This window comes from Rhineura floridana, chromosome 9, assembly GCF_030035675.1.
Source record: "Rhineura floridana isolate rRhiFlo1 chromosome 9, rRhiFlo1.hap2, whole genome shotgun sequence".
In the NCBI taxonomy this organism is placed as follows: Eukaryota; Metazoa; Chordata; class Lepidosauria; order Squamata; family Rhineuridae; genus Rhineura; species Rhineura floridana.
In genome coordinates, this window is record NC_084488.1 from 40,467,848 (window position 1) to 40,491,667 (window position 23,820).

Genomic DNA, 23,820 nt, shown 5'->3' on the forward strand with positions numbered 1-23,820 from the left:
AGGAGCGATTGGTATCCTGAGTAACATTTCAAATACGTTTTGCTGTTGCTAAATACTTTCCTGACACTAGATGGCAGAGTAGCCTTTTTTTTTTAGATCTCAGGAAACAGCCTCTAGTGCAGGAAAGTTTATGCCTCAAGCTCCGTAGAGTTAAACACTCAGCATTTGAGCAGATTCTCCATACACCCCCCACTGCTTCCACTTTACCCCCTAACTGTCAATGCAATGGGTAAGAACACAGTAGTAGGGGTGGTAATAGTATGGCAGCGGGTATTGGACAAGGATGTGGGCAAAGATTACAGTTGTGGCACCGGTTTTAAAATATGGCTTGCTGCATTGTATAATGAAAAATCAATATAACTTATTGATGATGATGATAGTTTGGATCCAGGCTACTTTTTCACTGGGGACTTACAGTGCAATCCTGTACATGTCTACTCAGAAGTAAGCCTACTGAGTTCAATGGGACATACTCATAGGTAGGTGTGTATAGCAGAGATAATTAATCTACAGGCCATCTATGGCCCACCAAACATTCTGGAAGGCTCATCCACAGGGATTTCCCCAACCATTCTGTGGCTTTAAAAATTATTGGAGGGAGTGATTACCATCACTTTTTTCTGTATAGGATTGCAGTCAACATAATTACTAACTTATCCTGTTTTCATCATAGGGCAGTGGCTCCATGTCAGCGGGGCAGTAGAATCTGCTTTGGGTTTTAGTCCGAACTTTCAAAGTCCTCTTCTCCTCCTGACATGTTCCCAGAATGGAGTGAATATATGCCGTTGCCACCCTGGGCTCCTGCTGGGGGGAGGGCAGGATATAAATCAAATAATAAATAAATAAATAATTTGCCATTAGGAGCAATATCCTTAAAGAAGGGTGTGTGCGCGCTGCTGAATGCAAGAGGAGAAATAGTATGCCTTTGATTCTCCCTCTATTGGCAAGGCAGGATTGATCTGTAAGACTTTCCTAATGCATCAGGCATTTGAAATGTGAAGGGTTTGCATACTATTTTTTCCACTGCTGCTTATTGCTGAGTTTAGTATTTCTGCTGGTTTTAGTATTGCCATGGTTTTAAAATGTAGCCTTAATTTTGTTTTAGAAATATTTTATGTACTATGATGTTTTTATCTTGTTTTACTGTGGTTAGCCATCTTGGTGGCTTCTATTAGGGCAAAAGCTCAGATACAAAGGCGTGAGTACTAGGACAGTGGTATATATAAGCCAACAACAATAGTTTGTACAATTGTACACAGTGTAGAAATGGTTTTATGGAGTCTGTATCTTTTGTATTTTCGGTTGTTTTTTAGAAACTGTGGACTCCTCCAGACTGGTGGTTGGTTTTTTTATGGATGTATTCTGCAACATTCAATTGACATAATAATAGTGTATTATTACATGTTATTTATTATTGTTTAGTGTATTATCCTGCCCTTCCTCTCGGAAGGAGCCTAGGTGGCAAACAAACAAAAAAACTCTAAAAAAATCTATAAAACATATTTAAAATGAAACATCCTTAAAAAAAACTTTAAACAAATCTTTTAAGTCATCTTAAAAACAGTTCCAACACAGATGCAGACTGGGATAAGGTTTCTACTTAAAAAGCTTGTTGAAAGAGGAAGGCCTTCAGTACCTGCCAAAAAGACAATGGAGACAGAGATGGCTGATGTGGTGGATTTATGCTGGACCATTCTTTATTAGCTGTTCGGTGATGCTTTCCCATTACCACAAATCAAATCTTTATTGTTACAGTCAATGACCAGCATAAAATAGAGACATAAAACTCTCATAAGAGGAGATTATCCTAATATACAGAAGAATAAAATGCAATAAAATGGGGTAAGAAAATAAAAGATAAAATTGTTAAAACATGATAGTATAAGGTAAGTTAAGACATAAGATTATGAAGTTCCAAGAGGGGGAAAACAAAAAAGGTTACAAGATGGCTAGGGTCAGTTCCTGGCAAGTTTTACTTGCTGCAGTGCAAAATTTGGCAACTCTAAAAATAATAAATGTATTTTGGTCAGAAAGGAATAAAGAAACACAGAATGCCTCTGATTGCCCTGGGGATTTCAGTAGGAGAGGTTCAATTAGAGTTCTATGTAAAATCACGGTAGAATGAACAGTACAGGAGAACATGGGTGACCATTTACACCTCTCCAGAGTCATAAGGGCACTTACGATTATAGTAAGGGATATATTCCTCCATAATTGCTGAAGGGAGGACATTAAAACGTGCCATTGTGAAAGCTCTACAATGTTTTTGAACCGAGAGTACAAAAAGGTAGTTTGTAGGATAATTAGGCTGGAGTGCCCATTACCACATTATTGCCATCTGGAGGGCCACTTTTGCACTATAGCACAACTAAAGGATGACAAAAAATAAACCAGAATATTTGTGGTATAAGAAGTTACAGGATTTCAGCAGGAAGTTACAAACATGCACTGATTGCAAATGAAGCAGTTGATCCACCCTGAAACCTTTGCAGGTGCAAACAGTATTGAAAGCGTGATTGTGTCTAATTGCCCTGATACCATCATGAGCACAAATCATCAATAAAATGGACCTCTGAAGCGGCCCTGTATCTCTTGTATATAATCTAATGTTTATCTTATTGTACACCGCTTTAATCGCTTCTGGCTGCGAAGTAGTTTGGAAATCTGTAAAATAAAATAAAATAAATAAGCATAGCTGATTCATAGAAAAAGCACACGCATGACACAATAGTGTCTCTCCCCCTAACCACTTCACAGACTTCATGGGAAAAACAAACTGGACACATCATTGTAACTTGGGGGAAATTCCACAAGCTCCTTCTACAAAAGTTGTGACTGAACTTTTAGAAAATTGTTCTTAATGTCACGCATATAAAAGGAGGTTGGTACAGGCTGTTGATTTATACAGAGCAGCAGGAAGAGGGGTCGGTGGGATGAAAGCAACAAATCAATGCTACACAAGTAAACCCTTTCACTGCCTTGCCAAAAAGGAACCTGTCCCTACCTCCCCAAAAGTCAGCCCTGCCTTATCAACTCTGTGAAATGGTGAATGAATGCCTTGTTCATTATTATCGCTGAAGTCATTCCTATTTATGCCAGTATTTCATGGATTATGTTTTTATGAAAACACTTTCTCGCTGGTGAATAAACACAGCCCCTTTACAAATATTTGTATGCAAAATGTCTTGAAGGCTATTATGAAAATGCTTTGCAAAAAGGCGGTAAGAAGCTTCTGCAACCTCAAAAAAAAGCCACTTTTCACTGCATTTTCTTTCATGCTAAACAGTCCAAATGAAAGGCCTTTCAGAGTTAACTAGTTTCAGCAATACCACTGTTTTAGTGTAATGAATAACTTTTCACAGAGGACAATCACACATGGCTCAGTATGCTGGTGTTTCTGTTTCTGTGCACCACCAATGAAGGGATTTCTGTGGCAGAATTTCTTTCTCTGAGAAAGCTGAAGCCATCAAAACCCTGATTAACCTCTGATATTCACGTGGTGCTCTTGATCTTGGGGACCGAAGCTGTAACAAAGCCATGGCAGCCATATGCTTGGGGTATTGTAGGTTCCGCTGACCCAAATGTGAACTCCGTGAGTGACTGCAGCTAACTGCTGTTTGTTCCAAGTTTGGCATGCAGATTACTGATGAAGAGTTTGAGCTGCTACTTGACAGAATCCCCCGTGATGAAGATGGAAATGTCAAATATCCCCAGTTCATAGTCATGTTTCATTCACAATTTACAGCTTCAACGTTTTGAATTTGTCATATGTCAATCAATTTCTGTTCACCAGAGAAGCTTTGCAATTATCTATGAGAACAGGTTCAGGTTATTTGGTCTTGTTAAACATTGTCTTTGTATTTTATAGCATTTAATATTTTTAGGAAATTCAGTTTACCTCATCTATTGATATTGAACAAAGTTTGACATTAAGGACATTTTCACGCATGAGAGTTCAAGCATTTTCACACATGAAAGTTAAATCAACTTTTGCTTACATTTGGTCTGTACTGAGGACTACAATGCACTTGCAATTTTTCTTTGAGTTTGTAATGCACTGAAAATACTTGCACATGACAAAAACAGTGTCACAGTGGCTCCAAGATGGTTCTTAGTATCATGTGTGAAAACATTCTTGTTTGACACTGGGAATGTATTTGCATGTGTGAGAAATTAGCAACTTTTTCAAAAGGTTTGTAGGATTACCTTTTTAGTAAAGCTTTTGATGGAAGTTATGTTTCTGTGTCTGACCAATTAGATGTGTAGTAAGTTCAATATTCTTGATGTTGGTTCTGTTTTTCATGTGCTTTTAAACATTGCTTTTGAGGCAATCTGCTTCATACATTTGGAAAGGATTGAGAGAGAGAGAGAGAGAGAGAGAGAGAGAGCAAAATAACAAATAACATTTTGAAACTAGGTAGAACAGCTGCAAATACATGACAATGTTGTGATTTATGATTTTATTTTTTATTATTATTTATAATAAAACATCAGAGCACTTAAATGTTTTATCAGTTGGTTTTAATGGTTTGCAATCATATTTATTGCTGTTTTTTATGACCTGTGATGAACAAAAAAACCCCCAAACATATACTATTATGAGTATTTTTTATCATTTACAGGTAAATCCCATTCAGTTTTTTAAAACTTAAATCTAAGTTTAAATCTAAGTCCTACTAAGGTTAGTGAGGCTTACTCCCCAGTAAGTGTGCTTAGGCTGAAAGCTAGTGCGTTTTTCAGAAGTGATTTTTGTTGTAGGGATATTCATTCATTTTTTGGCATAAATCACAACTGGATTATAAAATAAAAGATCCTTGTACTTCATTGGCTTTTATTTCTCAGAGTGGGAGTAGATGTCATATCAGGAAACCTGGTTATAATCCTGTGTCTGTTTACTTTAATGGGAATGCTGTGGCAGGAGGCATTTGCAGGCAATCTCTGTAGACAGGTGGGAAGGATGCAGAACTCCTCCATACCCACCAAATCTGCTCTGCATATTCCCTCCTGAGACTATGTTTTTCCCAGCTGGGCTCACGTCTGGTTATTTAGTCTGGGTGAGAAAAAATATTAGAAGGAGAAGCATCCACCATCCATTAATCAATGGTCTAAGGACCTTACTGCCCTTTCTACATTTGAACATGTAAATTGGTTTGGGTATCTAACTGGGACATATGGACTACTTATATTTTTAGTATGTTTATGTATCAATCGACAGGTATCAATTCAGGTATCAATTGACAGAGAAGTTTAAATTACATACATGTGTGTATGTCACAATTGATGGATTATTCTTGTTAAGGTTTTCTTTTTCTCTCTTTCTATTTTCCATTAAAAATATATATAATAATAATAACAAAGACACTGGAAATGCTGAAAACTGCATCAGTGAGTTTTCCTGATAATAGCCCAATCATTGATGCCGGATCCAGTTCTGGCTCCAATATTATTAGAAAGTAACATAAACCCTAAAGTAGTTCACAGGGAATTGGTGATGGCTGCAGCACATATAGAGGTTTCCTGGTGCTGGAAAAATAGAATTGGTCCCTCTAGGATGGGTTGGCTGGAAAAGCTTTAGGATATTGATCTGTCTGAACATTTGACTCAGTATAGAAGAGTTGTGAGGGGTCTCACAAAACATGACCATTTTGACCATTTTTCTGTACTGTATTGCCTATTGAGGACTAGGCCACTTGTATCAGTTTCTGCAGTAATACTCTACACTACGTTTTCTTGTTGCATTTGTGTATTCAGCTTCATGTCTTGTTTGCAATGCAAATCTAATTAAATATTTTTAAAAACTGCATCAGTGTAGGTTCAGTGAAAGACTGCACAAAAATTTACTTGGTGTCAGTCAATCTAGGTGATAATCAAGCTGATTGTCATTGTTCCTATTTTTTTTAGTGTTGTATTTCTTGATGTTCATCTGATATGGTGTGAGCTTCTATTGGCATAATCTTGTGGGAAAGCAGAATGCAAATAAACAGATAGTGATGCCTGTCTTACAGACATACCTTCTAGAGGCCATATAGGTAGGGCAGAAGGGGATGTACCTTCCCTATATTTCTAATCACATGCAGTCAGACTTCAGGGTCCCCTTTCCCTCATCTTCTCCTTCCTTTCCTACATTCTATTTCCGAACACTGAAGCTAAGAGTTTCTTCCCCACCCCAAAACTGAAATGGTGCTCTTGCTTTCATCCAAAGGTCACAAAGGTGACCTCTGTTCATATGATTTCATGTGCTAGTTTAGTCCCTAGTGTCATGTTGTTCCAATGGATACTTCCAGACTATAACTATTTTTGGATGGGATTCAGTCACATACTGGTAGATTCAAGTAGCACAATTAAAATTGTTTTGGTGCTCTTGTGCAACAAAACCACTTCCCCCCAAAATTTGACTTTTTGCACTGAGGGAGAGCCAGTGTGGTATAGTGGTTAGAGTGTTGGACTATGACCTGGGAGACCAGGGTTCTAATCCCCACATAGCCATGGAGCTCACTGGGTGGCCTTGAGTCAGTCAGTGCCTCCCAGCCTCAGAGGAAGGCAATGGTAAAACCACCTCTGAATACTGCTTACCATGAAAACCCTATTCATAGGGTCGCCATAAGTTGGAATCGACTTGAAGGCAGTCCATTTCCATTTGCACTGAGGAAGGTGTCAGGAAAATGGCTGATGCATGAGGAGTTCAATCTTGCATGGTTCGGGCATGCATCTGGAGGGACACAGGTTCCCCATCCTTGTGCTATAGAATTGTTATCCTTGTAAGAACGTAAGAGACCTACTGGATCATACTAATGGTTTATCCAGACCATCATTATATTTTCACAGTGGCTAACCAGATGCCTATGGGAGGCTCACAAGGAAGATATGAGCACAGTAGCACTCTCCACTTGTGATCCCCAAGGGTTCACTGAGCCAAAATGAGAGAGGCATATTTCATGAATATTTCTTTCTACTGTTATGACCCTAGCCAGAACTCAGACACTGAGGAAGAGGAGGAGTCAGCTCGATCCAGGTCATCAGTAATACCTAAAGAGCTGCAAGACCTAGACTGCAAGACCCCAGACTCAGCCTGGTAGCAAGGGTTCCCTGCAACTTGAGGCTATTGAGCCAAGTTCCCCAGAGACAGTTATTTCTGTGCCGAATGCCTCTGAAGGGCCAAGTCACACCATGTTAGACACTCCTTACTCTCCAGTGCAACCCACAGGTGCAGAGACTGCCCCGGGTGGAAAGTAATGGAAGTTAATGAAATGCTTAGCTCCAGTCCCAGAGGCTGCCCCTTTAAGGATCTGGGAAAGGTAATCAGGGCTGGAGAAATAAAAAGCCTCAGATGCAGGGGTGTATTCCTTCAGGGTCTTGGGGTGTGGGTGTCTTAAACCTTTTACTTTTTGAGGAGCCTGGTCCCAGCAGGGTCCTATGTCTTCAGTATCCTGTGAGCCAAAGAGCATGAAAGGGGAGTGTGCTGGCCACTGAGAAGAGTCTTCTAACATTCTTCCTTGTTCTTTCCTGCTGATTAGAGTCAATCAGAGTGAAAGGAGGTGAGTCAGCCACCGAGGAGACTCTTCTCAGTCGCTAATACACTCCTCTTTCATGCTGATTGGCTCCTAGGGAGATAAACATACTGACACGGAATTCAGTAATTCAAGCAATATCTCCGACAGTGAGAAAGGACAGTCAAGTGGTGATGGTGATAGGGAAGCAGAAAAGCAGTATTCAAGCCTAGTCAGATTATTCCATAATCTTGGGAGGTTGTATAATCTGGCTGTGACTATCATTAAGGGACCCTTCTTCACTTCTGAATTTGCCACCATGCTACTGCTCAGAGGGAGCTGCCACTTGGCTGGAAGAAGGAAGTAGATCTGCCTGTTAGCCTGCAAACCTTGTGTCTAGCCAGCCTTATTCTCCAGGCCCTGGGCCTGTGTGAAATCATCTGCTACTCTTGCCCTCCAGGACTGTGAGCCCTCTGCTGGACTATCCACTTTGCTGATCCCAGTTCTCTCAAGTATCCCAGTCTGCTAGCCAGATATGTGGCCATCTGGGGCTTTTGCTTTACCTAATACAGGATAGCCATGAAATGCACCTCCCCTTTATTATTAATTTATCAGGAGAGGGCTGAGAACATGGTGAAATTGGTTGCAGCACCGCTTCCTCCTTGGCTGTATGCCCTCATTCTGAATTGGTTTTGTGTGTCCTGACGTAGCCAAATCTGACTGAGATGCATGGCATTCTCATGTTACATTCAAAACTTGATCATCAATTATTTTATGTTATTTTATTTCATAAATGTATATCCCAGCCCATCAAGGGACTTTTTGAGGCAGTTTACAAATCACAAACAATAAACATTTAAAACACCAACTCTCAAACACAATAAAAGGATAATAACAGAGGCGGTGCATGAAAACCTAAGATACATAAGTACTAACATTCTAAAGCAGCAGCACATTAAAATTATTAATTTTATAGTACCAGCAAACAAAAATAAAATCAAAAGGCCTGGGTAAAGAAAACCATCCTTATTTGGAGCCTAAGGCTATAATCCTATACACATTTATCTGGGAGGAAGTCCCACTGAAGTCAACTTACTTCTGGATAGACATGTACAGGATTATGCTGTAAAATTCATAAGAGTAAGAACTGGGTATATAGACCAAGGGAGGACATTCCAAAGATGGGTGTCATCACTGAGAAGGCCTGATCTCCACTCTTCTGACCTCAGTAGGCAGGGGTACCTGAAAGAAGGACCCCCAGATAGCTTTAACGTTCAGAGAGGTATCACTGGGATCAGAGTCCCAGAACAAGACAAGGCACTTGGGCAGGAGGTGCTGTAGTAGCCCAAAGAGGCAGCAAATTGTTGCAAACTTGTGCAAAAAATGCAAACACTAAGGATAGCTGGCCAGAAACAGACTGGCAGCAGCCTCCTGAAGCCCTCAATTTCATGTCAAAAAATGTTTGCTGGGGGATATTTGGTGCAGTACTAAACTGAACAGCAGACTCATCTAATTCTGACTGCGTTATCTGACAGTGAGAGACCTAGGATTTACAAGTCAAATGATCCACTGTGCCTTTTGTCAGCCAATTAAAACATCTTCACGGAGACCTACAGAAGTAACCTTTGTGTGGTCTTTGGTCTCTGATGGAAATGGTCGCTTGATACATTTGGCAGTGTGAATTTTGAGACGATACGAAATGTGTGTGGGAACTTGGGGGGAGGGGGAAAAAGCAAATCTTAAAAGATCTAGGATCAGGGTGGTGATAGGGGGAAAAGTGATGCTAGAGATGCTGGGAAAAGTACGCTAGAGATGCTGGTAAAAGTTAGTCGTGGTCAAGCTTGGGGCAAACAATAGCACAGTGTTGTTATGGGCTGCTTGTACGACTTAGATATTCTTCCCATGTCAGTATAATCACTACTGGGAGGTAGCTCGATTAAGGATTACCATATCATTAATAGTATCCATGACTTTTGTTCAAAGGCTACTTGTGTAATGTTGCCTTGTGGATGAAGCTTCCTAATCCGCTGAGCTGCAGCTGTAGAGGAGGGCCTTCCTCAGAGCCGCCCACACTGACTTCCCTGTCCTTTGGATCAGTTCTCAAAAACAGACAGAAACAACAGTCAACTCAAAGCCAGAAAAAAGAAACATCCATTCTACATTTCCACATTCATCCCCAAGCTTCAATCCCTGCCAATGTCTCCCATTCATCTCTTCTCTAACATCCAGATCACCACTCGGATGGTGGCCAGATTAAAAGGGGAACAATGCCGTTTTAAATGTAAAGTTTGCATCTAATTTTTCTTCCTTTTGCATGAGAATAAGCACATTTATTCTATCTGTCTGTCTAATACTCAGTTCTCGTTCGTCACCCTTTTCTTATTTTCTTTGGCAACGCCAGGCATTGCGTTATGTTCTCCTATTCGAGCCTGGCTCATCTCTGCACACAAATGCTTTGGAAATGTGTATGTTCAGACAACACTCCTGGATATCAAAATGCTAAATGTTAATAATTTTGCCTAGCAACCATGATTAGGAGTCATCCTGCTCTAACTATAGGCTAGAAGTCTTGGGTGCAAGTAAATGGGAAGTGGAAGAAATTGTCAAGTTAGGCACCTGAGTAGGAAGAAGTAAAAACATATATAGTGCTAGCAAAGAAAGTGCTGGTGTGTAGGCTTTATGGCAACAATCTACTTTTTTTAAACAAACAAACAAACAAACAAACACACCCAAACAACCACGTGTCCATTGTCATCTGAGTCAAACATTTGTAAAAGTAATGTTAGGTGGTCAGTGAGTAAATAGCAGTTTTGCAATCAAGTAACCAGATCCTGCTCACAGTTGCCTAATCATCTTCTTGAGTTTGTTGTTGTTGTTATGTGCCTTCAAGTCGATTATGACTTATGGCGACCCTATGAATGAGCGACCTCCAGTAGCATCTGTAATGAACCACCCTGTTCAGATCTTGTAAGTTCATGTCTGTGGCTTCCTTTATGGAATAAATCCATCTCGTTTGGTCTTCCTCTTTTCCTACTCCCTCCTGTTTTTCCCAGCTTATTGTCTTTTCTAGTGAATCATGTCTTCCCATGATGCGTCCAAAATATGATAACCTCAGTTTCATCATTTTAGCTTCTAGTGATAGTTCTGGTTTAATTTGTTCTGACACCCAATTATTTGTCTTTTTCATGGGCCATGTTATCTGCAAAGCGCTCCTCCAACACCACATTTCAAATGAGTGGATTTTTCTCTTATCCACTTTTTTTACTGTTCAACTTTCACATCCATACATAGAGATCGGGAATACCATGGTCTGAATGATCCTGATTTTAGTGTTCAGTGATACATCTTTGCATTTAAGGACCTTTTCTAGTTCTCTCATAGCTGCCCTCCCCAGTCCTAGCCTTCTGATTTCTTGACTATGGTCTCTGTTTTGGTTAATGACTGTGCCGATGTATTGATAATCCTTGACAAGTTCAATGTCCTCATTGTTAACTTTAAAGTTATGTAAATCTTCTGTTGTCATTACTTTAGTCTTCTTGACATTCAGCTGTAGTCCTGATTTTGTGCTTTCCTCCTTAACTTTCATCAGCATTCGTTTCAAATCATTACTGGTTTCTGCTAGTAGTATGGTATTGCCTGCATATCTTAAATTAGTGATATTTCTCCTTCCAGTTTTCACACCTCCTTCATCTTGATCCAATCCTGCTTTCCGTATGATATGTTCTGCGTATAGATTAAACAAATAGGGTGATAAAATACACCCGTTTTACACCCTTTCTGATGGGGAACCAATTGGTTTCTCCATATTCTGTCCTTACAGTAGCCTCTTGTCCAGAGTATAGGCTGCACATCAGGACAATCAGATGCTGTGGTACCCCCATTTCTTTTAAAGCATTCCATAGTTTCCCATGATCTACACAGTCAAAGGCTTTGCTGTAATCTATAAAGCACAGGGTGATTTTCTTCTGAAATTCCTTGGTCTGTTCCATTATCCAACGTATGTTTGCGATATGATCTCTGGTGCCTCTTCCCTTTCTAAATCCAGCTTCGATGTCTGGCATTTCTTGCTCCATGTATGGTAAGAGCCTTTGTTGTAGAACCTTGAGCGTTACTTTACTTGCATGGGATATTAAGGCAACAGTTTCATAATTACTGCATTCCCTGGGATCCCCATTCTTTGGAATTGGGATGTATGTTGAATGCTTCCGATCTGTGGGCCATTGTTTTATTTTCCATATTTGTTGACAGATTTTTATCAAAATGTGGACAGATTCAGTCTCAGTAGATTGTAGCAACTCTATTGGTATGCCATCTGTTCCTGGTGATTTGTTTCTTCCAAGTATTTTAAGAGCAGCTTTCACCTCACATTCTAACATTTCTGGTTCTTCATCATACAGTTCCTCCGTGAATGAATCTCTCATCCTTGCATCTCGTTTATAGAGTTCTTCTGTGTATTGCTTCCATCTTCCTTTTATTTCATCTCGGTCAGTCAGTGTGTTCCCCTGTTGATTATTCAGCATCCCTACTCTTGGTTTAATTTCCCTTTCATTTCTCTTATCTTTTGGAATAGGGCTCTTGTTCTTCCCTTTTTGTTCTCCTATTTCTATACAGTAACTATTGTAATAGTTCTGTTTGTACCTACGTATTAGTCGCTGTATTGTTGCATTTAGATTTCTGACTGTGTTTCTATCTCCTTTTGCGTTTGCTTTCCTTCTGTCTTTAACCATTTTAAGAGTTTCTTCAGTCATCCATTGAGGTCTTTCTCTCTTTTTAACTACTGTAGAGGTACTGTCTTTTTGCATTCTTCTCTGATAATGTCTCTGGCTTCACTGCATAGTTCTACTGGTTCTCTGTCAACTAAGTTTAAAGCCTCAAATCTGTTCCTTATTTGATCTTTATATTCTTCTGGGATGTTATTTAAATTGTATTTTGGCATTATGATTGCTCTGTTCTTCTTTAGCTTTACTCTGATTTTCGATACAACCAGTTCATGATCTGTACCGCAGTCTGCTCCTGGTCTTGTTTTCGCAGAAAGTATGGAACTTCTCCATCTTCTGCTACGAATTATATAAACAATTTGATTCCTATATTTACCATTTGGTGATGTCCACGTGTACAGTCATCTTTTCGGTTGCTCAAAAAATGTGTTCGCAAACAAATTATTGGCTTCACAGAATTCAATGTCTTTCTCCTGCTTCATTTCTGTCTCCTAAGCCCCATTTCTCCATAATTCCTAGTTCTTCTCTGTTCCCTACTTTTGCATTCCAGTACTCCATGATTATCAGCACATCTTGTTTTGATGTGTGATCAATTTCTTCCTGTACTTCTGCGTAAAATCTCTCCAATTCCTCTTCTTCTGTGTTTGCCGTTGCATAGACTTGGATGATGGTTGTGTTAATAGGTTTCCCGTTTAATCTCATTGATATCACTCGCTCAGACCTTGCGTTGTAGCTCCTAATTGCTTTAGTTACATCACTTTTCACTATTAAAGCAACCCCATTTCTTCTTAATTTCTCCTTTCCTGCATGAAATATTTTGTAGTTGCCTGACTGAAAATGTCCCATTCCTGTCCATTTTAATTCACTCATGCCAAGTATTGTAATGTTGAAACGTTCCATTTCTTGCTTGACAATTTCTAACTTTCCCTGGTTCATGCTTCTCACATTCCACGTTCCTATTGTGTGCGTCATACAACTCCGGACTCTCCTTTCGCATCTGTGCGCATCAGCTTCTTGGCTTCCTTTCGGCTTTGACCCAGCTGCGTCATTAGTCACAGTGCTACTCATACTTGCCCTTTGTTCTTCCCCAGTAGTTTGTTGAGTGCCTTCTGACCTGGGGGTCTCATCTTCCAGCACTATCTCGTGTTGCATTTTGGATACTCTGTTCATAGGGTCTTCGTGGTAAGAGATATTCAGAGGTGGTTTACCATTGCCTTCCTCTGAGTTTGGATGCATCTTAGTCTGGTGTCTCAGCTTTGACCATTCCGCCTTGAGTGCCCCTGCTAGGAGTCTAGCCTCTTGGTTTAGACTCTTGACGGCATTGCTGTCAGCTTCTTCAACACACTCAAACTCCCTCACCACGTTAAGGTGTACATTCTAGAGGAGGCTTCTTGAGTAGACCCTATTATAAACTTGAAGAATGTCCCTATCCTAGGGATTTTTGATCCATGAAAAACAAATGTCACAATGTCTGTAATTATTATTGATTGTCAGGTAACATGTTGGTTCAAATCATACAAGCTGCTTCTGTAACAAGCTGTAACATGTTGGTTCAAATCACACAAACCTTTGGGGTTAAAATGGGCCAGATGCTTTCAGGTCTTCATGGAAGTGTTGGTTTCTCATGCACCTTATATTGCAGAAGGCAGCACAGATTTGCCTCATCCATTAATTGACTATTCATTTTTGCCTCTTTTTTACTGGGTAAATTCTTTGTCTGATATGTGGTGATTCTAAGTGCTTTTACACATTTATCCTATATCTGTCTTTATCTACATATATCTATGGTATATCTAACTTTTTATGGATCTGTATGTTTTGCTAAGAATGGTTACTGGTTAGTCCTGCCTTATATGGACTCTGAAATATAAATTCAACATTTCCCCAAGAGAGATCTTATTACTTTCATACTATTGTTTTCTGATGGTCTGGAGGCTATATACAAATGGGTGAATCTGGATGTGATTCCATTGATCATTAATTATAATCATTAATTATGTTTTATTTATAGCCCACCCTATCCAGGCAAGTCAAAATCACTTTGTCAGTCCAGATATGAAAGGATTGTGCAAATCACCACAAACTAGGGCTGTGAAAAGAGGGAAGGGTGATAGGAAAAACACTGGAATTGGCAGGAACACTGTTTGTTTTCCCAGAAAACCTGAGTAAATTAATAAGGTCAATTCTGGAGAAAACGGCAAGTGTGAAAGCACGTTGGATCCCTGTTGGATCAGGCCAATGGCCTATCTGGTTCAGCATCCTGTTCTCACAGTGTCTAACCAGATGCCCTAGGAAGCCTACAAGCAGGGCCCGAGCCAACAGTGCTCTCTCCAGTAATTCTTACAAAAGTTCTGTAAAGTAGCTCAGTATTTATTATCTTCATCTTGCAGATGTGAGGCTTCCTAAGCTGGCTATCTGGCAGAGGTGAGGTTTGACTTTGGACCACAGACTTCCTATTTTGTAGCCCCCTCATTTCACTAGTTGTAGGTAAGGAGTTTCTGCATGACACCACAATCAACTGTGGAGATTCTTTAACAAAGGAATAAGGAACATAGTACTGTATACAATAAAGGGGGGGTTTACACTGCTGTGACAAAACGTAAGAGGTTTCTAATGGATTAGAGAAATCTGTTATTTTATTTATTTATTAAATTTATATCCCACCCTGGGCGGCAATGGCTGTTAGTGTCACATTGCATCTGTCTGGTTTTGGAATCAAAATATTACTGAAGTAGCGACATATTTGAACTCATCAGCAATTTGTTTTCCCACATTCACATTTTGGCATGTGTGGGTCAGTAGTATACATTTGAACTCATATATCCATAGTATTGTTTTTATGACCGGTTAATTATCTGAGACCAAGAAGTCTGGCTCACCATTATTAAAGTCCCACAGTCAAGAATTTACATGCTTTGTCCCCATATTTACAATACCTTTTGACTGAGATGTTTAAGACCTTTTTGCAAAAGGTTGAAAGCAGTGGACAGTCAGCTCTGGCACTTCTCAGAGATCTTTTCACAGGGCCATGTGGCTGAGCTCTAATCCGGGAAGAGCCACTGCCTCTCTGTGTGATCTGACAGAGTGACATATCACTTGACCCCAGTCACAGCAGCTGTAGCCCTAGGTTAGAAAGTCATGCTGAAACAGAAAAGGAGGCCATGCTATCTGCTCAGTCCTCTCCCTGTTAATAAATGACAAGTACTGTTTTTCTTGTCCCTTCTCTCCACAATTAAAATCTCTATTTATGAGGTAGAGGCAAGAATTTGGGCTCCATTTCAATGCATACATTTTCTTAGGAAATTGAAAATTTAGGCACTGATCCTCCAACAACTCAGAGTGATAAAAACTCCATGTGCATGCCTTAATCTTTAATTTATATGTTTATCTCTAACAATTTACCAACTTTGGTTCAGTTCAATGTGCTTTAAAACAAACAAACAAAGGAACTGTTCAGATGTGTAACTAGAGCCCTGCATAGCCAGAAATATTATAATATATGAGGTGTAAATCTGGTCTAATGAGGCCTTTCTACATTTGAACGCATGACTTCTAATCATCATGTTCGTTTAGGTTCCTGTTTGGACAGCTAGATGGCATATATTATTTTTTATATTTAAATCAGAATTGATGGAATGTTCTTATTGTTAATGTCAGCTGCAAGTGGTTTGTTGCTGCTGCTGTTTTTAAATTATTGCTTTTGCTATTTATTATTATTTTTATTTACTCATTTTTTGTCTTATTTGTAAATTAAAAATTTAAATAAATAAGTGGATGAATGAATAAAATGATAGAACCATTGAGGAAAAGAGGAATACTTTTAACAAAGGAAACAGAAATAGCATTTTAAAAAACATGTTATTATACAGCTACAAGAGTGGCTATATACTATAGCCAGCGTGGATTTTTCACATTCCGCAATGTTAAATTTGAAAATAACCCCCATGCCATTCTGATGCTTCCCATAAGCTCATTTCAAAACAAAACCTTACAAAATGTATAGTACTGAACTCAGAAACGGTTGCTTAAAAACCGTCTCAATTTTCATGGCGATACACAAAAGAGTCAGAGAGAATCGAAAGTTCAAAGTCTAAAAAGAGAGAAAAAAACCTCAGAGCCCTTTTGGACCTTTTCTGCCAGAGTTCTCATAATCTGTTGAAATTCATTAAAAATCAGCCATGTTCACAGAGTACCTGTAATCCTAATACTGACCTTGCCCCATACTCTGACCTTCATTGTCTGCAGTTTAAAAGTTAAAAAAATGCCTGGCTGATTTTTAATTAATTTAAGAAATTTTGGCTGGAAGCCAATGAAAGGGCGGGCATGCTCAGTAAGAACCAACTGTCAGTGTTCTAAAAGCCTGACTCACAGCTGCTGGGCTTGGCTAATCAGGGGGCCACACCCACACCAGACTTTGATTTCACATGAGACAGTCACGGCTTCCCTCAGAGAATCCCGGGAAGTGTAGTTTGTGAAGGGTGCTGAGAGGAGACTGCTATTCCACTGACAGAGCTTCAGTGGCCAGACTGGTTTAACAGTCAGCCACTCTGATTGAAGGTCTGTGAGGGGAACAAGGCGTCTCCTAGCAATTTTCAGCACCCTTCACTAACTACACTTCCCAGGATTCTTTGAGAGAAGCCATGACTGTCCAAAGTGAAATAAAGGCCTGGTGTGGATGTGGCCAGGGACAGCTTTGGTTTAAATTTGGGTGGGAGGCTGCATGTGCCTGCTGTAGAATAAAAAGATGGGGGAAATGCTGAAAAGCAATGATACTGTTCACAATGTTTTCCTTTTGCTCTCTGCTATCTTTTTGGCACCTTTTGAAGACTTTTCCTCTTTTAACAAGCCTTTTAAGTTGAGACCTATCCCAGTCTGCATCTGTGTTAGAATTGCTTTTAATATGTTTTCTTTAATAATGTTTTTAACCTTTTTTTAAAAAAAATGTGTTTTTAAAGCTTTTTTAAAAATGTTTTTAACGTTGTTTTGTTTTAATGTATTTTAAGGTCTTTTTATGATGTTTTAAAGTGTTTTTATCATTTCTGTTTGCTGCCCTGGGCTACTGCTGGGAGCAAGGGCGGGATATAAATCAAATAATAAATAAATAAAGGAAAGGGGCTTCCCTTATGCCCAGTACACACCCACCCAATCTCCTCCCCTTCCCCTCCCTGCCCCTCCCCCAGGTCAGTGTTGGACTATGACCTGGGAGACCAGGGTTCGAATCCCCACACAGCCATGAAGCTCACTGGGTGACCTTGGGCCAGTCACTGCCTCTCAGCCTCAGAGGAAGGCAATGGTAAAACCACCTCTGAATACCGTTTACCATGCAAACTCTATTCATAGGGTCAACATAAGTCAGGATTGACTTGAAGGCAGTCAATTTCCATTTTCAAACATGATTGCACAGAACTAAATCCCATTGAACTCAAAAAGTATGCAAACAATCAAACCTACCCTCCCTTCTCCTCCCTCCTATTCCCTTCCTCTTGCCTCTTCCATCCCCCTTCCTTTGCCCCTCCCTCCCCATCCCCAACCCCTTCCAATCTCCTCCTTCCCCTTCCCCCTCCTCCCCCTTCCCTTCCTCCTCCCCATGGTCAGTTTTACCTATCTTAAGCATGATTGCATGGAAGTAAATACCATTGAACTCTATAAGCCTGCAAATGATCAAACCTGCCCTCCCATCCCCCTTCCTTTGCCCCCTCCAATACGGTACCTCCCCCTCCCCCATGGTCAGTCTTTCCTATCCTATCCATGATTGCATAAGAGTAAATCCCATTGAACCCAATAAGCATATAAATGATCAGACCTGCTTTTTTCCCTCCTTCCTCTCTCCTCTACCTTCCTCCCCCCCTCCCCTCTTCCTTCTTCCTCCTCCCCTGCCCACTCCAACCCTCCCCCATGGTCAGTTTTACCTATACTAAGCATGATTGCATGGGAGTAAATCGCACTGAATTCAATAAACATGCAAATGATCAAACCTGTCCTTCTCCCCTCCCCGTCCTGCCTGCTCCCATCCCAGTCCTCCCCTCTGTGTTTCCTCCCCTCATCCCCTGTGGTCAGTTTCACCTATCCTAAGCATGATTGCAGGGGAGTAAATCCTACTGAACTCAATAAGCATGCAAATGATCAATCCATTCTCAACCAACTTGCAGGATCCCATTTCTTACCTCCCGGATTAAAAAGCAGGGAAATTCAATAATAGGCAAAAAAAACTTGTGGTTTAAGAACGTACCTGTAGCCCACAGATATTTCTATCAAACTTTAAAAAGCAGGGAAATTGGGCAGCTATAGTGAATGCACCAGGGGAGCAGGAGACCTGAACTCCTCTGAGATTTTGGACTGTCCTACAAATTTGTCAAAATGCAAACACCATTTGGGTTGGTCTTTCACAGTCCAATCCACTTCCTGGGTAGCTTGGAAGAATTTGGTAACATGTGCCTCTGAGCATATGGTGAGTGGTGGCAACACCTGCAATCAGCCCAAATAATAGAAAGAAGACATGTGCTGTGCTGATCTTGTTTTAGGAGGGAGGAAGCAACATTATTAAGACAGTTGATATAGTTGAGGTGGTCACTTTAAATATGTCTGATTTACTTTGCAATTTTAGTGAAGTTTCCTATAGGAAATCGTTTCCTTTTGTTTTTGTGAATATGTGAAGTAGAGCAAAATTTGCACTAAAAAAACTCCAAACATAATTGTGGAATAATGGCACTGACTTCTGCAGAATAGTCTCCAGTGGACCGCAGGAGTGTCTCAATTTGCACAAGATAAAACAGTGGGAGGTGAAATATATTCTAGCAAACTTCTAGGTGTGCTCTATGTTTTTAATTGACCGTGCCCACCTTGCCTTAAATGAAGTGGTTTAAACATAGCAGGCTGAAAACATGCATCCTCTTTTCAGAGCTTGGAAGATTACTTTTAAAAAGTAATAAATTACAGTTACAGTTACATGGCCCCAAAAAGTAGTAATTACCGTTACAATTACAATTGCTCTGAAAGTAACTGATTACTTTACTTTTCCACCAAAGTAATCACTACAATTACATTTCAGTTGCTTTTTAAAAAAAAAATGCCTACAAGGTGCTGGCCTTGGCTGCTGCACATCTAAGTAGCCTAAAACAACATTAAAAATAAACAGGTAGTAGAATAATTATTTTTATTCATAAGATAGCAATGGTGGTCTCTCCGCTGGTAAGGGTGGTGGGGAGGGAGGCTGAGGCCACTACTCAGATCTTTGCACGCCAAACCAAGTGCAACCCCCCCACTCAGCCAGCCAGCATAATCTCTCTCACTTAACCACCTCCCAGACCCTGCCCTGCCACCAACTAAGGGACACTCACTCAAGCAAACATTTTCCCCTGAGATGCAAAAAGGTTAAAATACTGCAAATGCAGCACAGTAGGCAGAGGGGGGTGGGGGTGGAGGCCACTTTGTGTGCCAAGTGCAAACACAGTATTCTCTCTCTCTCTCTCTCTCTCTATCACACACACACACACACACACACAAATGTCATCTTTCACCTTCACAGTTCTTTATCTCCAATTCTGCTGCCTCCTTCTCCACCTTTATCCATGTTTTTGACCTCTGGATCCTTTTTCCCTCCACTCCATTCTTCACCACCACTATCCATTTTTTAAAAATAATTGTTTTCTCCACTCCACCCCGTCTCACTCTCTGCCTCCTCCCTCGTCGCCTCCTACCCATCCACAGAGCTTGAGGAAAGAGCGACAGAAGCCCAGTTTGAGGCACATGATTTTCATCCACAAATCAGAGGAGCAGAAGACTTCCCCTGCTCCCCCTCCCCAAGTAATGCCCAAAAGTAATTCTGGAAATGTTACAATTACTCCACAAAAGTAGTAAAATTACTCCTAGTTCTATTACAATCAAAATGTAAAAGAATTACCCACTCGTTACTCAAAAAAGTAATGAATTACAAGTAATTCGTTACTTGTAACTAGTTACTTCCAAGCTCTGCCTCTTTTCCCCCACAGCTAAGTCATTGCTGAAGGAGCAACATATTGTAATCCGTCTGATTTTACATCAAACTGCAGTTTCAGGTTCAACTGTTAATGCACCCAAAATAGAAATAGAACATAACCTCCAATTTGAAACACAAAAGGCTGTCTTCACCATCATATGACATTGACCAATAAAAAGGCTTTGAAATTAATAAAATTAATTTGACACAGATTTCTGGATGAAAAATGAGGGAAATAAAATTTTCTAGTTTAGATTTTCTGTAGAAACATTAGTAACACAGGAAAGAAGCAAAGTAAGAACACCAACAAACATACACAAATATAATTCTCTGTCTTTGGAGATGGCGGGTGTTACCACCACTCACCATATGCTCAGAGGCACATGTTACCAAATTCTTCCAAGCTACACAGCGAGTGGATTGGACTGTGAAAGACCAACCCAAATTGTGTTTGCATTCTGACAAATTTGTAGGGCAGTACAATATCTCAGAGAGGAGGTCAGGTCTCCTGCTCCCCTGGTGCACTCACTATAGCTGCCCAATTTCCCTGCTTTTTAAAGTTTGATAGAAATATCTGTGGGCTACAGGTACGTTCTTAAACCGCAAGGCTTTTTGCCTATTCGTGAATTATTTTGTATACATTATACAAGTGACCAGAAGAAACCAATACTTTGTCTCAGACTGCAGGGGGTGCAATGCTTCCTCTTTAACCCTCTGAACCATACAATTCTGTAGAATTCTTAGTTGGCAATTTAAAGTCGATAAACTTTAATATGAAAGTCATATAAATTTTGTGCTAAGATATGGTGTGTTTTGTGTATTTTCTACCAGTATTCTACACATGGCTTTAAAAAAAGATACAAGATGACAAATTTATGAGCTCTGGAAAAGGATGAGTTGATCTAGTCTATAACTATGTTCTCTGAGCCATGAACAAATGATACAGCTTAACAAAACCTTAAGAGAGAAATAAATAAACACTAAAAAGCAGCAACTGGGGTACTCAATTCAGTTTAGCAAAATTTTGTTTAGACATGAAACATGATTCCCGTCCTTCAGTTTTGAAGTGGTTATACTGTGTTCTATTTGGGCAGCCTAACTGACTCAGATGTAACTTCCGCTAAGGCCCCATCTGCACTATACTTTTAAAGCACTAACCTGTCACTTTAAACAGTCATGGCTTCCACCAAAGAATCCTGGGAAGTGTAGTTTGGTAAAGGTGCTGAGAGTTGATAGGAGACCCCTATTCCCCTCACAGAGCTACAATTCCCAGAATTCCCTGGGAAGGGGGATTGATTGATAAACCACCCTGAGAATTGTAGCTCTGTGAGGGGAATAGGAGTCTCCTAACACCTGTCAGCACCCTTAACAAACTACACTTCCCAGGATTCTTTGGTGGAAGCCATAATTATTTAAAGTGATATGGGGCATACATCCATGTAAATGTGTAAAGGATGGCATCTATAAAACATTTCCACTCCAAATAAATGAGTAAAACTAGCTGTTTTTCAGTTTGGTTCATTTGAACTTTCCCAAAGTGTAAGTATGGAGGACTTTCAAACAATATGGAATATATTTCCTATGGTTGGCTTCTTACGGAGTAATCTGAGCTGCAACAATTTCAGCCTGCCAAATCGTTCTCCAAATATAGCAGGTCTATTAAAAGTGCTGCAGTTGAGAGTTGGTTTTGTCTCACGCCAAATCATTTGACCTTAACATTAGCAAATATTTAGATTCCAGCTAGCATATGTCTGAGCATAACCCATCAAGAGGAATCCACATTGCAAGGTGAACGGCAGCTACAGTGCAGGGATGTGGGTGCAGTAAGAGGCCTGACCAAAATCTACCCCCCTGAGGAAAACTGGGATAGTGGTCTGCTAGGGACAGATACCAGAAAAATGCGAGTGTCCCTGATAAATAGGAACAATTATAAACACTTGGATGTCTGGTCAGATTTTGACAAAACGTTGACTTCATTACCCTAGTACTCACCTGCAGTACCAAACAATACCAGGAGGTGGCACACTGGTTGGAATTTCCATGGTGGGGATTTCCACCTGCGGAAAAGCATTCATAGAATAGGCCATAGCTCAGTAGTATAGTGCTAGGTTTGCATGCCAGGTCCCAGGTTGAATCCCTGGTATTTCCAGGTAGGTCTGAGGAAGTCTCTGGAATGCCCCTGCTGGTCAGTGTGAGGCAACACTACTGAGCTAGATGGACCAATAAGTTTGACTCAGCAAAAGTCAGCTTCCTATATACATCAGATGCTGCAGCAGGATGAGAAAAATGGTTGTTGGATAAGGCAGTGTGTAGACTGCCCCTAAATCCCTTTCTCTTCTAAGGTCCCTTGGCTTTGCCCAAGACTGGAGTGTACTGTGGCTTTTCCTCCTTCTTTCAATGAGCAGTCATCCAACAAGCTGAAGAGGATTTCTAAAGGAAGAGAAGTCGACCATTTGCCCACTCTGAAGCAGTTTTCCAGTTGTTTTGCACAACATTTTCCAGGGTTCTAAAATGTGTGAAGAGCCTCCATGAATACAAAAAGCTCCCTGCTTCAGACAGTCGCCTTTCAGGAACAGGAAGCTATGAAAACAGTGACACAGTGGTGAGGAGCTAGCCTAGCACACTCGTTCCCACTGCCCTTTATGGTCAACGTTTTGGAATGCCTGAATGGGGCTATTAATATACTCTGGGTTAACACTCAATGCCTGTCCAGATAAAAATGGCTTACAATGACCCCCCAAAATAACTAGATTTGTGGGGGTCTCTGGTCGAAAAGAATTCCAGTGGTGGAAAGAAGCAATCCAGAGTACCTCTCTGCATGTGCTTGCCCAGTTATTCAGGAAGAACAATATTCCATACAGTATAAGGGATCCAGCTTTTGTCACTGGAGGCACAGGTGTCCTTTGTAGTTAGGAGTGCCTTTTCCCAGCTTCAGCTGGTAGGACAACTAGTGACTTACACAATGTTATAACATAAACAAATAAAACACACTATAATAACAGTAAACAACAACAAAATGATAGCAATAACACCCCCTCGCAGCCACAGGAAGGTTTGGCAGCATATTAAAACAAAACATCTTCTCAATCTAGCAAATGCCTGGGACAAAAGGTATGTCTTTACCTAGCACCGGAAAGATGTAAATAAAGGTGCCAGGCATATCTCTCTGGTGAACATATTCCACAGACAGGGAGCCACAACTGAAAAGGCCCTCTCCCTTGTCACCATCCTCCGAGCCTCCCTCAGAGGGGAGACCTGGAAAAGAGCCTCAAAGACCTCTAAGGGTCCAGGTAGGTTCATAGTGGGAGAGGTGTTCTGGAAGATATTGGGGACCTGAGCCATAAAGAGCTTTATAGGTCAAAACCAGTACTTTGAATTGGTCTCAGAAGCATAAAGACAGCCAATGCAATTGGAACAGCATAGGTGTTATATGCTCTGTTCACCTAGAGCCTGTCAGCAATTGGGCAGCTCCATTCTACACTAACTGAAGCTTCCAAATCATTTTCAAAGGCAGCCCCATGTAAAGCATATTGCAATAATCCAGCCTTGAGGTTACCAAAGCATAGATTACTGTAGCCAGATTATCCCTGTCCATATAGGTTGCTTGTGGGGGCAAACTATTGCCAACATGTAACACCTT

General features: G+C 40.5%; 1 long non-coding RNA gene across 1 annotated transcript; it reads right to left on the reverse strand.

Moving 5' to 3' along the window:
- Positions 1–1,624: 1,624 nt before the first annotated feature.
- Positions 1,625–22,749, reverse strand: LOC133364171 (uncharacterized). The gene is made up of 3 exons (XR_009757856.1): positions 22,173–22,749; positions 4,207–4,332; positions 1,625–2,664 (listed from the first exon to the last, which is right to left on the reverse strand). It is a non-coding gene; the product is annotated as an uncharacterized LOC133364171 (long non-coding RNA).
- Between the last annotated feature and the right edge of the window lie 1,071 nt (positions 22,750–23,820).